General features: G+C 54.5%; 1 long non-coding RNA gene across 6 annotated transcripts in view; it reads left to right on the plus strand.

Annotated features, from left to right (window-relative positions):
• Positions 1-14561, plus strand: part of LOC135983723 (uncharacterized) — a 344090-nt gene that overhangs the window by 282898 nt on the left and 46631 nt on the right. The gene's annotated exons all lie outside the window — the stretch shown is intronic.

Consider the following 14561-nt stretch of genomic DNA (forward strand, 5'->3'; position numbering starts at 1 on the left):
CCCATAGCTGCTGGGATAGTCTTTCTACTTCCTCTGCAGTGCATTGGTCGGTATGTCATTTACCACTGAGAGACACCCTTGCAACCTAAGCCCTGCCTGCTAACTCCCTCAGAATTAGAGAGTTATGGAAAACCTGCAGGGGCCACATGAGAGCTGGAGAAGAGAACTATGACTTCTCTATGACTGTCCATGTAATTAGACCATTGACTTTCCAGTAGGCGCAGTACCTGGTGTGGAGGCTCTGCCGGCTGCTTTCCCTTCCAGAGACTTTATCCCCTGCTATGCTCTGTCCCAGGCTGAAATGGATTTCGACAAGAAGAGCCATTAGCAGCTGAGGATAGAGGCGGGTTGTGGCATCTCTGGACTTGCTCACCGAGATCATCTCATAGAGGGCGCATGTGGCCTGAAGAGGGAACAAGACAGACACAAGCTTACTTGGAAATCCTACTCCCTCCTGTGTCAGTTCTCAGGACTTCCTAGCAGAGAAAACACCAGCAGGAGAAGGCTGAACCCAGGGGTGCTGGAACACGTTGTGTAGTGGGGGTGCTGAGAGCCATTGAACCAAACTGTAAACCCTGTATATGATGGAAACTGCTTCAAGCCAGGGGATGCTACAGCACCCCCGTTCCCCCAGTTCCAGCACCTATGCCTGAACCCTCTGAGCCTGAGGACTGACTGGGGAAAAAGGGCCACCAGGAGAATCTGGCTAAGGCCCCACAGTTGGCTAACTTACAATCCAGCATAAAGGAGGACACTGGGGGAGTCCTGCCTGCAGGAGAGGTGGAGGGACTGCCTGAAGTAAATGCCACCTCCAGGAGGAAGGCTAGGGGGTGGGGAATCCTGTCTTATGGAGGGAAACCAGAAGGACTGTTTGAAACACAGCCCAGCTGCTGCCAGGGAGGCTGGGAACAGCTTTGAGGAAGCTCCTCAGAAGTTGGGGTGGGAAGAAGTCACAAGGAGCCACAAATCCAGGGCAGGAAAAGCAGAAGCTGCAGACCCATGGGAGTTGCTAACAAGCAGGAAAAAGGGAGGAACAGCTCAGGGAAGTGGTGAGGGATTGAAGGAACAGTCCTTAGCAGCCTATCATGGGGTCCGTGGGCTGGAACCCAGAGCAGAGGTCAGGTCTGGGTTCCCCAGCAAGAGGCAAAGTACCGACCTCAGGCCTAAGAGACCAAGAATGATGAGGCTCAGATGGGGGCTGAGGGCCTGGCACAGAGGCCACTACACGTTGGGTTTTCCCATATTGGACTTTTCTGTTAACCCTGGAAGAGGTGACGTGGCCAGAGGGCCAGACCATGGAACCTGGGGAGTGTTGCAGAACCAGGAGGCTGGACAAGGGGACACCAGTGTGGAATAAGCCCTGCAACATCATGTCCTGGCATGAGGAGGCGCATTGGCGGTGAGTGTGCCCTGTGACCGAGACATAGGATAGATTTAACTGTATGGGGCTATGGATGTTCGAACAGTGACTTACGGCAGCAGACGTGTGAGAGGCTTGGTGCTCAGAGCTGTGGTGACTCTGCAGCTTCACAACCAGGTTCTCCATCACCTGTCCTCCGAGGGCCGGGTCAGCAGACAGGAACTGCCACAGCTCGGCCACATTGCTAGAAATTCAGAAATACGGCAACGTGAGGGACTGGATGGCTTAGGAGAAAAGCTATTAAACCTCTTCACCAATGTAACCTCTTTGTAAGAGAAATCCTCCTGTGGAGCCAACGCCCTGCCCAGCAGTCCAGTCCCCAGAGCTTGTGCAATTCAATGTGGAGCAGGAACAAGGACTCCATGGACCTCAGATTGAGAATCACTGGCACAGGATATGAAGCATTTCAGCTCAAGGCTGCCAGTGTGAATCTGGCCTCAATTGGTCACGACCTGTTACTGGCTGATGGCTAATACCGAGAGGCTGATGGCTAATGGCTAATACAGCTTCTCTGGCAGCAGATGTCCTATATGAAATGAACTAAGGGTCTCGGACCAGTGCCCAGTGCACGCTGTCCACATTACAGAGTCAACCACCAGACTTGGCCCTTGTTGGTAGGTTCAGGGATTGAACGGGACATGGAGGCTGAATGAGCCTTTCTTGCCTAGTCGGCAGCCCCTCCAGCTATGAGCTCAGAGTGTTGTTAGGGGCAGTGTGGAGGAAGCTTCATCGTCACTTCCTGGGCTGCAGCTGAGGTCTTCATTGTCCAAGGGTGTCAATGGGGCACCTTTCACCAGCATTAAATTCCCTTTAAAAAAAAAGGGAGCGGGCATGCAGCAGCGTGGCTCAGATCTCCGCAGCGCTCAGCCAACAACTGTGTGAGGGAGGGTTTCAGTGGAGTCCTCTGATATGCAGGGCTGGCTCTAGGATTTTTGCCGCCCCAAGCAAAAAAAATTTTGGCCGCCCCACTTTTTTTTCGTGCCCCCCTCCCCCGGCCCCGCCCCAACTCCACCCCTTCCAAACTCCTTCCCCAAATCCCCAGCCCCGCCTCCTCCCCCGGGCGTGCCACATTTCCCCCCCCCATTGCTTCCTGGGGGCCCCCGCAACCTCCCGCCCTACTCACCTCCGCTCCGCCTGCTCCCCCGGGTGCGCTGCCGCTCTGCTTCTCCCCCCTCCCTCTCAGGGGAAGGAAGGGGGAGAAGCGAAGCAGCGGCGCGTTCAGGGGAGCAGGCGGAGCGGAGGTGAGCTAGGGTCGGGGGGCACAGGAAGTAACGGGGGGTAGAGGAACCACTCCCCGCTCCAGCTCACCTCCGCCTCCCCTGAGCGCCCCCCGCTCAGCTTCTCCTCCCTCCCTCCCAGCCTTGCTGCACAAAACAGCTGTTTCGCGCGTGGCAAGCCTGGGAGGGAGGAGGGAGAAGCAGAGCGGCGGCGCATTCAGGGGAGCAGGCGGAGCGGAGGTGAGCTAGGGTGTGGGGGGCTCAGGAAGTAACGGGGGGTAGAGGAACCGCTCCCCACTCCAGCTCACCTCCACTCCACCACCGCCGCCTCCCCCGAGCGCCCTGCTGCTCGGCTTCTCCTCCCTCCCAGACTTGCTGCGCAAAACAGCTGTTTCTCGCGCAGCAAGCCTGGGAGGGAGGGGGGAGAAGCGGAGCGGCGGTGGCGCGCTCAGGGAAGCAGGTGGAGGCGGAGCGGAGGTGAGCTGGGGCGGCGAGCTGGCGTGGCGGGGGCACTTTTTCCCCCATGCCCCGGAGTCAGCACCTATGATGGCCGGTTCCAGAATGCCGCCCTTACAAATGTGCCGCCCCAAGCACCTGCTTGTTTTGCTGGTGCCTGGAGCCGGCCCTGCTGATATGGATTGTTTTTGGAACTCACCGCTTGGCATCATCCATCATAAAACCACGCTTTGCGTAATCACTGTTGCTTAACTTTTCCTGCCCAAACACAAATGTGCTTCAGACAGCAAACGTTCCACCTAGGCTCACTATCTGTACGTTCAGATGAAGGAGAACGGCGGAATGAGCTCTGCGCTTGCCAGCCAGAGTAGCAAAGGGATAGTGAACTCAAGAACACAGACTTAAATCCACCCCCTGCTCCAGGACCCATGAGCACTGACCGTAGGTGCGGGGGACTGTGCTTTTGAGAACCCCTCCCACAGGCAGATCTCTAACAAGTCCCAGGGGCCGGGAGAGGGGGACTGGGAATGAGAGCTCCTGCCTTGCACATGGGGAGACACATTCAGGGAATGGGGGAAAGGAATCTCTGACAGGTGGATTTCGCTCGCTGTGGTTTGTGGCTGAAAAGAGAAGAGCCATCAGGAGGAGAGGGCAGGTAATTTGCCCCATGTAGAGGGGGGAGATTCAGTCCTCAACAGTCAGTGCTTTATACTTTGCCTTAGTAAGACCAAACAATGTGCTCAGTGGAGAGGTTCTCATATAGGGCCTCGAAGGATCACGCAAGGCCTGAAGAGTGGAGGCATTTCGTACCTGTCTGTAGGGAAGGAGTAGTCCAGAAGGCATGAGATCACTGTGTCCAGATGCTCCGCCTCGCCAGCCAGCAGGGCCACTAACTTCTTCATCAGGGTCCTGGAGCTGGGCTGCTGGACTGAATCCAACCGGCTGCAAACCCCAGCCACAAGGTCTGCTGCCTGAGAGAGAGGGAACCAGATGAAACCGGACAAGACTCTCATCCCAACCTGCAGCTGGGGCAAGAGGGAACCTCAGCATCCCTGGAGAATCAGAGTTAGCCTCTAGGTTTTGCCTAAAAGTCACAATTTCCTATATTATTGGCAGGGCTCATTTCAGAGCCTTACAAGGTGCATTGTCGCAAAGACCACATATCAATGGCTCAAAGGAGATGAGTCCTATCTAGGCACAATACAGGGGTAACATAAGAATGGCCGTACTGGGTCAGACCAATTGTCCATCTAGCCCAGTATCCTGTCTTCTGCTGGTGCCAGATACTTCAGAAGAAATGAACAGAACAGGGCAATTTATCGAGTGATCCATCCCCTGTCACCCAGTCCCAGTTTCAATCAGAAGGCGTAGGGACACCCTGTGCAAGGTGTTGCACCCCTGATCACCTTGGCTAATAGCCATTGATGGACCTGTCCTCCAGGAACTTCTCTAATTCTTTTTTGAACCTGGTTATACTTTTGGCCTTCACGACATCCCCTGGCAATGAGTTACGAGTTGTGTTGTGTGAAGAAATATTTCCTTAGGTTTGTATTAAGCCAGGTTTGTGTGTGTGTGTGTGTGTGTGTGTGTGTGTGTGTGTGTGTGAAAGGATAAATAAAACTTCCCTATTTACTTTCTCCACACCATTCATGAATTTATAGGTGTGGGCATCCCATGGATTTATACGGAAGCAATATGATATTTTCTGTCTTATTATCTATCCCTTTCCTAATGCTTCCTAACATTCTGGTAGCCTTTTTGACGGCCGCTGCACACTGAGTGGATGTTTTCAGAGAATTGTCCATGATGACTCCACCCTTGAGTGGTAACAGCTGATTTAGACCCCTCCGTTTGTATGTGTAGTTGGGATTATGTTTTCCAATATACAGGAATCAGACTAGAAGATCTGATGGTTCCTTCTGGCCTTAAACTCTCTGAACGTATGACTGTTCCCAGCACTGGGAATTCTAGTTTCCGTCCATCTCAGCAGCAGCGCCCCATACCTTCTCCACCTTAGTCCCACCGCTGTTCACCATGGCAGACAGCAATCCCTCTGCAGTTGGCTGGCAGTTATTGTTGCAGTGATTCGTCAGGCCATCCATAACAGTCAGAATGAAATCTGTCCTCTCTCTTGGGTTGAAATAGACTCCAAAGAGCTTAAGCATACAGGGAAAAGTGTAATTTACAAAAGGCCTCGTCCTGATTCCACGGGGGGCTGATAACTACTGGAGCCCAGAGAAAGCCCTGTCTGGGGGTTGCAGGTCCTCTCCAGCTTCTCAGGGGCTCTGTTTTACTCCTTTCTATTACAGGGCCCCAGTGGCTGATGAGGCTTCTGCTGCGAAACCATATCACTCACAGTGAGGCAAGAGGACTAGTTAAACCATTACAGTGGCCAACCTAGGAGTGCTGCCGTGCACATCAGGATGTGCATTTAGTGGTGTCAGACACCTACTTCTCAGGCATCCGAGGTGCAAGGGTCACCATTAAAAGATCAGCAGTTGCGGGATCCATGTAGTAATATTAGTAATGACTGTTACAGTACTCGGTCTTTGACTGTGACTGTATGTGATACCCTCCTACAACACATCCCAGCAGAAATACAGCACCCAAGTCCTGATTACGCCACCATCACCCTACTTCCTGGCTTGCAGCCTGACCCAAAGACCATTGAAATCAATGGAAAGACTTCCATTGGCTTCAATAGGTTTTGGATCAAGCCTATATAGTATAGACCTCGTTGTGACAGCTTCTAACAACCCAAAGTACTAGAGCAGTAGGCGTTCAACCTTCCCCATATGGACACTCCCTTTCCTATACTAGGACCCTCCCAGAGTCCCCTTCCAAACTAGCCAAGACCCTGTCCCATTTGGCAATAAGGAAAGGGCAGGGTGGCTGTGCCCCCCAGGTTGGGAACCCATCTGCTAGAGCAGTGGTTCTCAATCAGGGATACACATACCCCTGTGGGTACACACAGGGGCGGCAGGTTTGTATAATTTTTGGCATTGCCCAGAATGGGTCCAAGTCCCGCCTCCCCCTACACCTGCCTAAGCCTCTGGGAGGGAGTCTGGGTGCGGGAGGGGGTTTGGGGTGCAGGCTCTGGGAGGAAGTTTCAGTGCAGGCTCTGGGAGGGAGTCTGGGTGCGGGAGGGGGTTTGGGGTGCAGGCTCTGGGAGGAAGTTTGAGTACGGGCTCTGGGAGGGAGTCTGGGTGCGGGAGGGGGTTTGGGGTGCAGGCTCTGGGAGGAAGTTTGAGTACGGGCTCTGGGAGGGAGTCTGGGTGCGGGAGGGGGTTTGGGGTGCAGGCTCTGGGAGGAAGTTTCAGTGCAGGCTCTGGGAGGGAGTCTGGGTGCGGGAGGGGGTTTGGGGTGCAGGCTCTGGGAAGAAGTTTCAGTGCAGGCTCTGGGAGGGAGTCTGGGTGCAGGAGGGGGTTTGGGGTGCAGGCTCTGGGAAGAAGTTTCAGTGCAGGCTCTGGGAGGGAGTCTGGGTGCGGGAGGGGGTTTGGGGTGCAGGCTCTGGGAGGAAGTTTCAGTGCAGGCTCTGGGAGGGAGTCTGGGTGCGGGAGGGGGTTTGGGGTGCAGGCTCTGGGAAGAAGTTTCAGTGCAGGCTCTGGGAGGGAGTCTGGGTGCGGGAGGGGGTTTGGGGTGCAGGCTCTGGGAAGAAGTTTCAGTGCAGGCTCTGGGAGGGAGTCTGGGTGCAGGAGGGGGTTTGGGGTGCAGGCTCTGGGAGGAAGTTTCAGTGCAGGCTCTGGGAGGGAGTCTGGGTGCGGGAGGGGGTTTGGGGTGCAGGCTCTGGGAGGAAGTTTGAGTGCAGGCTCTGGGAGGGAGTCTGGGTGCGGGAGGGGGTTTGGGGTGCAGGCTCTGGGAGGAAGTTTGAGTACGGGCTCTGGGAGGGAGTCTGGGTGCGGGAGGGGGTTTGGGGTGCAGGCTCTGGGAAGAAGTTTCAGTGCAGGCTCTGGGAGGGAGTCTGGGTGCGGGAGGGGGTTTGGGGTGCAGGCTCTGGGAGGAAGTTTGAGTGCAGGCTCTGGGAGGGAGTCTGGGTGCGGGAGGGGGTTTGGGGTGCAGGCTCTGGGAAGAAGTTTGAGTGCAGGCTCTGGGAGGGAGTCTGGGTGCGGGAGGGGGTTTGGGGTGCAGGCTCTGGGAGGAAATTTGAGTGCAGGCTCTGGGAGGGAGTCTGGGTGCGGGAGGGGGTTTGGGGTGCAGGCTCTGGGAGGAAGTTTGAGTGCAGGCTCTGGGAGGGAGTCTGGGTGCGGGAGGGGGTTTGGGGTGCAGGCTCTGGGAGGAAGTTTGAGTGCAGGCTCTGGGAGGGAGTCTGGGTGCAGGAGGGGGTTTGGGGTGCAGCAGGCAGGCTGACCCTGGGCTGGGGCAGGGGGCCAGAGAGGAGGACTCCCCCCAGCCCTCTCCCTGCTGGCGGCAGCGAGCTCTGGGGGAGAGGAAGGGGGGGCCTCCTCACCGACCCCCAACACGACACTCATCCAAGCCCCCCCAGGCTGCTGCTCAGGAGGTCCAGCCAGGATAAGCCTCCCCCTCCCCTCCCCCGAGTCGACTCGGAGTCTCCTGCCAGGGGGCGGGGGGGAGGGCTGCCATGCGCTCCTCCCCTCCTCCCTCCGCAGGCGCAGCAGCCGCCTCAGCCTGCCCCCGGCGCCGCTTCCTTGTAGCCGGCTGCGGCAGCGGCAGGCGAGGGAGCACAGTGCGGAGCTGCAGGGGGCGCTTGGGGGAGGCGCGCGGGGGTGGCAGCCGGGGCCGGGGGAGGTGCGTGGGGGCGGCTGGCGAGGGAGCACAGTGCGGAGCGGCAGGGGGCGCTTGGGGGAGGCGCGCGGGGGTGGCAGCCGGGGCCGGGGGGAGGTGCGTGGGGGCGGCAGGCGAGGGAGCACAGTGCGGAGCTGCAGGGGGCGCTTGGGGGAGGCGCGCGGGGGTGGCAGCCGGGGCCGGGGGAGGTGCGTGGGGGCGGCAGGCGAGGGAGCACAGTGCGGAGCTGCAGGGGGCTCTTGGGGGAGGCGCGCGGGGGTGGCAGCCGGGGCCAGGGGAGGTGCGTGGGGGCGGCAGGCGAGGGAGCACAGTGCGGAGCTGCAGGGGGCGCTTGGGGGAGGCGCGCGGGGGTGGCAGCCGGGGCCGGGGGAGGTGCGTGGGGGCGGCAGGCGAGGGAGCACAGTGCGGAGCTGCAGGGGGCGCTTGGGGGAGGCGCGCGGGGGTGGCAGCCGGGGCCGGGGGAGGTGCGTGGGGGCGGCTGGCGAGGGAGCACAGTGCGGAGCTGCAGGGGGCTCTTGGGGGAGGCGCGCGGGGGTGGCAGCCGGGGCCGGGGGAGGTGCGTGGGGGCGGCTGGCGAGGGAGCACAGTGCGGAGCTGCAGGGGGCGCTTGGGGGAGGCGCGCGGGGGTGGCAGCCGGGGCCGGGGGAGGTGCGTGGGGGCGGCAGGCGAGGGAGCACAGTGCGGAGCTGCAGGGGGTGCTTGGGGGAGGCGCGTGGGGGTGGCAGCCGGGGCCGGGGGAGGTGCGTGGGGGCGGCTGGCGAGGGAGCACAGTGCGGAGCTGCAGGGGGCTCTTGGGGGAGGCGCGCGGGGGTGGCAGCCGGGGCCGGGGGAGGTGCGTGGGGGCGGCAGGCGAGGGAGCACAGTGCGGTGCTGCAGGGGGCGCTTGGGGGAGGCGCGCGGGGGTGGCAGCCGGGGCCGGGGGAGGTGCGTGGGGGCGGCAGGCGGGGCTGGGAGAGAGACCCGGCCCCGAACATTGGTGGAGCCGGGTCCCCTGGGCCCTGAATTTTCTCAAGCCCGGGCACCATGGGCCCATATAACTTGCCGTCCCTGGGGGTACAGGGGGTACATCAACTCATCTAGATATTTGCTGAGTTTTACAACAGGCTACATAAAAAGCAAAGTTACTCCAAACTAACATTTCATACAGACAATGACTGGTTTATACTGCTCTATCTACTATATCAGTGTTTCTCAATCTGGGGGTGGCAACCCCCAGGGGGGTCATGGGATGGGTTTAGGGGGGTCACAAGTTTAGGGTCGCCATTGGGGGTGGCAAGCAGGGCCCCCGCAAATCTAAGATACATGCAGAAGCTGAAGCCCAAGCCAAGCCCAATGCCTAGGTTTGCCAACTTTGTAATATTTAAAAACCGGACACTCATGCAGGAGTGCTGGACCTCTTCTGCCCTGCCTCTTCCCCCCGAGGCCCTGCCCCCCATTTGGTCCTCTTCTCCCCTTCCACTGTTGCTCACTGCTCTTCCCCTCTTCCCCGCCCAGGTCAGGAGCAATTTGCCTGCTGGGAGCTGCAGCCGCATGATGTGGGTAGGTGGCGGCCCCGGTTGAGTAGGGGCTGGTGCGGGTGATAACCTGGCACCTCCCCACCTCCCTCACCCGCAGTAACTGGACTTTGGGTGTCCATCAGTAGATCTGACCGGACACTATCAGATCCCCTTTTCAACCAGAATTTCTGGTCGAAAACCGGGCACCCGGCCACCTTACCACTACCCGGGACTCAAGCTGAAGCCCGAACCCCGCCACCTTGGACTGAAATCAGTCTGCAGGAAAAATTACAGCTCTTCACATTCATTGCAAAATTTCATTGCACTCTCCAAGGCTCTAGATTTTAGTGGGATGTAAGAGGTACATGACTTTTTGCTGACCCTCAGCCCGGGGGAGAATTGCACACCCAAAAGCATTAAAGAGCATGTATCTGTATCTCCTCATTCCTTCCTAATCCTGGAAAATGTTAAACATTGAAATGGGCAGCGCAAAACCAAAATGATCTGCCATAGTGGGGAAAGGAAATGTTATTCTTCTTCCAAGATGGAGAATTATGGAGAATCAACTTGAAGGCAGATTTTAAGGGCCATGTCTTGAGCCCATTTGCTGCCTCTCATGCCAGCTGTGAGGGTGAGGCCACAGAATGGGGATCAGCTTCCCTAAATCTCCAGGAACTGAAGTGGAAATCCCCTACTGTCCATTCTGCACCTGGAGGGAATAATGCCACAGCAAAGAGCCTCTCCTTTCCACACTCTGCTGCAGGGACAGCACGAGCCATCTTTTTATTGGGCCTATATCTGGGCCTGATCCAAGCCCATTGAAGTTAGTGGGCGACTCCCCTAATTGTGTCCTCTGGGGTCTGTGCGTATGGAGCTCGTCTACAGATGAATGGAGGCCTGGAACAGAACCCACTTCCTTTCATTCCCCACTTCAGAGACAAGGGCCCTGTGTGAGATCCTAGAACAGGGTCCCAGAGAGGGATCAGCGGAAGAGACTCCCAGAGGGGGCAAGTCTTTCTAGGGATCTCAGTCAGCTCCGGAAGTCCCTGCTGGGTTAATGAAATATAACCTTACCAGGCAGCCTTATCAACTCTGGAGTTATTCCCTATCTGCCACAATTTTTACAGCTGAACTAAAGAACTGAGTGTAAGAGAGAGGTAGGGCACAAGTAGCCCCTGATCAGACAGCTGGATTCCCTCCTGGATTCTGTTAGGATGGCACTTTTCATGCCAGAGCGAGAGAGACATCAAATGGAACAAAGGCCCAGACTCTCAAAGGTATTTAGGCTCCTAACTCCCATGGATTTCAGTGGGAGTTAAGTGCCTAAATACCTTTGAGGTTCTGGGCCAAAAAAAACAATTTAATTTGGTGACCCTTTTCAAACAGAATTTAAGCAAAGTGGGTCTCTGTTGGTCAGAGGTAGGACAGCCATGGGGAGTAAGAAAGCCCACTTACTTTTTTCCTCTCAGTAATAGATTAGATCTTGGATCTGAAATCGACTTTAGCCAGCACAATACCCAGCCTCTCCTTCTGTCCAAGTAAAAGCAACTGACACTGAGGGCCAACTGAGCCAGTGTTCAAATCACAGCATTGTGAGGTCACACTGCAGCACTTATGTCATTGTTGCCATGACCACGGGTGGGTAATAAAGGAAGGAGCAAGGGTTGTTAACCATATAAGCGACATCAAGTATTATGGAGGTGCCTGGTGGCGACTCCAGTTAAGGTTAAGGTTTTGTCTAAAATGGGGCATAAATTCCTGCTTTTCCCTATGAGCAGGTGGTTAACCAGTATGGATTAACCTTTACTCTGACCTTTACTCAGTCAGGGAGTTAGGCACATAAATACCTGCAAAACTCTGGGCCCAACTGCCACTCAGAACTTCCCCTGAAGATGGTGGCCTCATTGCTTCTAACTGTCGACATTCCTATGCTGCTCATAGACATTGCGGATGCTCCATCCAGCTGGATGGTGTACACAATGATACCATCCAAGTAGAAAAAACATCTGCTTAAGTCATTAATCTCTGAGAGGCAGCAGGCCCCTGGGTCATCCCAAAAAGCTGAACTGAACTATAATGACGCAGCCCAATAGTGAAGGTTATCTTTATGCAGAACTTCCGTAAGAGAACCTGGCAATATCCACTGGGCAAATCCAGAGTAATGGATTCCTGAGCACCCCCAAATTGGTCCAGAACATCATCAATCTGTAGGATTGGCGGTGCATGTTTTTTGTAACAGTATTTAGCTGTCTAACAACCCCACAAAAGCACTGTACTTTATCTTCCCTTGTGACTAGAAAAACTGGTGATGTCCATGAGATGGCCAAATCGCTCTCTTTTTGACCTGTAACAGGTTTTCTACTGTCTTGGCACAGCTGTGCAAGAGGGTCTCTGTTTATGGGGTGTACATCTCGATGTATCGATATAGTGCTGTCAAATGAGCCCATCCCAGTTTGGCGCTAAGTCCTATAATTAAGATGCCTTTGTAACTGGACAAAAGGATATTCACATCCTCCAAGGGCACTGTTGTATCAGTCACAGAAGATGAAATTGATACATTGGTGTTATGTGTAATTCAGCACGATCTTCATCTCACCCTGATGTTTGATTACGCACATGGAATCGCCATCGGATTCCAGTCTACAAAAATCTACTCCCAAACTGGACCATATCAGTGACCACAAAGGGGTGTCCCCTGCTGAGGCACCAATATGTACAGTGAGATCTGCCTTGCCTTTAACTGACAATTCTTGGCCCTCAGTTCCGTGGACAGGAAGCTGATGAGGATAGGTCAGGGGGATATTTGCTCCAAGTTCTCAAGTCACTAGAGAAACAGCAGCTCCCATAGCCACTAAACCAGGCAGCAGCTGTCTGATTCACAGTGACCCATACAACACCAGCAACAGAGGTAATGCTACTTCAGTAAATGGCCTTTGCTCTGCTTCAGTTAGTCCCTAGTCTATTCTGATTCACCGTATCAAGCCCAGCCCTCACCCCTAATTTCCTGATGGCTTCCAGGCATTATTCTTAGCCCTGCATTCATATTGTAATAAATGGCCCATCTGTGACCATATGTAGCAAGAAACTCCCCCCACACACACCCTCTTTGTGGTTGCTGGGGAATTGAAGCAGCATCTGCTGGTGCAGCTAGTTGACCCACACACTCTGCTAGTTGTTGTAAGTGCTGAGTTGATCTTCCGCCTTCGCCAGGCAGGACAGGTTGTACCTCAGCTACCCAGACTCCCGGCATGGTAACAGATAGCTTCTTAGCTTCATGGACTAGATGACCTCCTGAGGTCTCTTCCAACCCTGATCTTCTACGATTCTATGATAGCTGGATGCTCCAAACTCAAACAATCTGGGTCCCTGGAGTCACATCACCCATAATGCCTTTTCCTCGTAGAATCCAGCATTACTCCGTCAGTGTCGAAAGGGCACCGTTCTGTAGCTGCTCTCACTAGGAAGCATAAATATCAATGCCCTCCTGCGGTTTCCACATCCTCTCCAGCCACACCAGGAATTTCCCTACACCCCACCCCCCAAAAAAACTCCCCCATCACCCTCCCAGGGGTCAACCCAACCAAGCTGAAGAACATACCAAGAACCAGGAATATACCAACATGTCCTCTGCAGGTTCAAAACATCCAAACAGCCCGAAGCACAAATACAGCTACCTACTGAAGAAAGTCTCCACAATCTAAAGGCAATTCCCGATGTTTGTCGGTCAAACTCGTCCCATTTATTGAAGTTACAAAACATGGCTGCTGGTGCACCTCTTGCAAATAAGCTTACGAAGAAGGAAAGCTTCCCACTGTTACAATTGGTAAAACTGCAGGAGCTTGGTTTGCCGGACCGATCAGCAAAGCCAGAGCTGACAAACTACATGAAAAGGCTGCAAAACACCAAGCCTGCTGAAAGCCTTATAAGCCAGTCACTGCCAGAAGTACTTCATAAGGCTGTTAAGAATGCTGGAGACACAACACAGTTTATGCAAACAAACATGGCTGTCGTATCATACTTTCTATTTAAGCAAAAGATACCACATCCTACAAACTGGAGGCCAATGTTAAGTGCATTGTTACTTGTTAACCCTGAAGTTGGACACTGGTTCCAACCAAGACCAGCAAACGCTCACTATCTTTCTGCAAGGTTTCAGAGTGGTAGCCGTGTTAGTCTGTATCAGCAAAAAGAACGAGGAGTCCTTGTGGCACCTTAGAGACTAACAAATTTATTTGAGCATAAGCTTTCGGGGGCTAAAACCCACTTCATCGGATGCATGCCGTGGAAAATACAGTAGGAATATATATACCGGTATACACAGAGGACATGAAAAAATGGGTGTTGCCATACTAACTATAACAAGCCCACCTTAACTGATTACTCTCATTATAGTTAGTATGGCAACACCCATTTTTTCATGTCCTCTGTGTATATATATATTCCTACTGTATTTTCCACTGCATGCATCCGATGAAGTGGGGTTTAGCCCATGAAAGCTTATCTTTCTGCAAGAAACTCAATGGACTGGTTAGAATCATGCGGTGCAACATTGAAGGACTCAGCAGTTGAAAAAGTGAAGAACTCTCTCACCACATTCAAAAAATGTGCATATATGTCTGATGAATGCACCAGTGCAAATGGGCATCGAGTATTAAGTCATTGCGTGTCTTATCTTGATGTCAGGGGTAGGCCAGCAGATGCATTTCTAGATGTTCAGGTTATAGAAGACACATCGGCTGCATCTGTGACAACCCACGTCTTAGAAGAGTTAAATGCTTGTAAATTGGACCCCAAGACGTCTGCTTGTGTGTTTGATGGAGCTGCAAACTTCTCTTGAAGACATGGTGGAGTACAAGCTTTGCTCAGAAAAAAAGTGTAACCCTAATCTCTCCTGTACACACTGCAGAGGCCATCTTAAGTTCAGTACCCAGAAAGATAAATGGAGCAAATTATTAAGCATGTTGTATTGGGGGGAGGAAGAGCAAAGCCAAGATTCCACCCATTTCCTACCCCTCTCCACCCCCTCCCATCCACCTGCATAGGCTGGGGGTGGAGGTGAAATGCCAGGTGTGCAACTCTTCTTCTCCCATGCCTGCACCTGCAATGTGGAGAGGCAGCAGAGCTGAGTGGGAGTGTGACCAGGGTCTTGCTTCCCAGTACATCCCTGCATAGCCATGTAAGGGTGGGCTACAGTCTGGTCTGTAGTGATCAAATGAAATATTAAAGCAG

The sequence above is a fragment of the Chrysemys picta genome, chromosome 1 (assembly GCF_011386835.1).
Source record: "Chrysemys picta bellii isolate R12L10 chromosome 1, ASM1138683v2, whole genome shotgun sequence".
NCBI lineage: Eukaryota > Metazoa > Chordata > Testudines > Emydidae > Chrysemys > Chrysemys picta.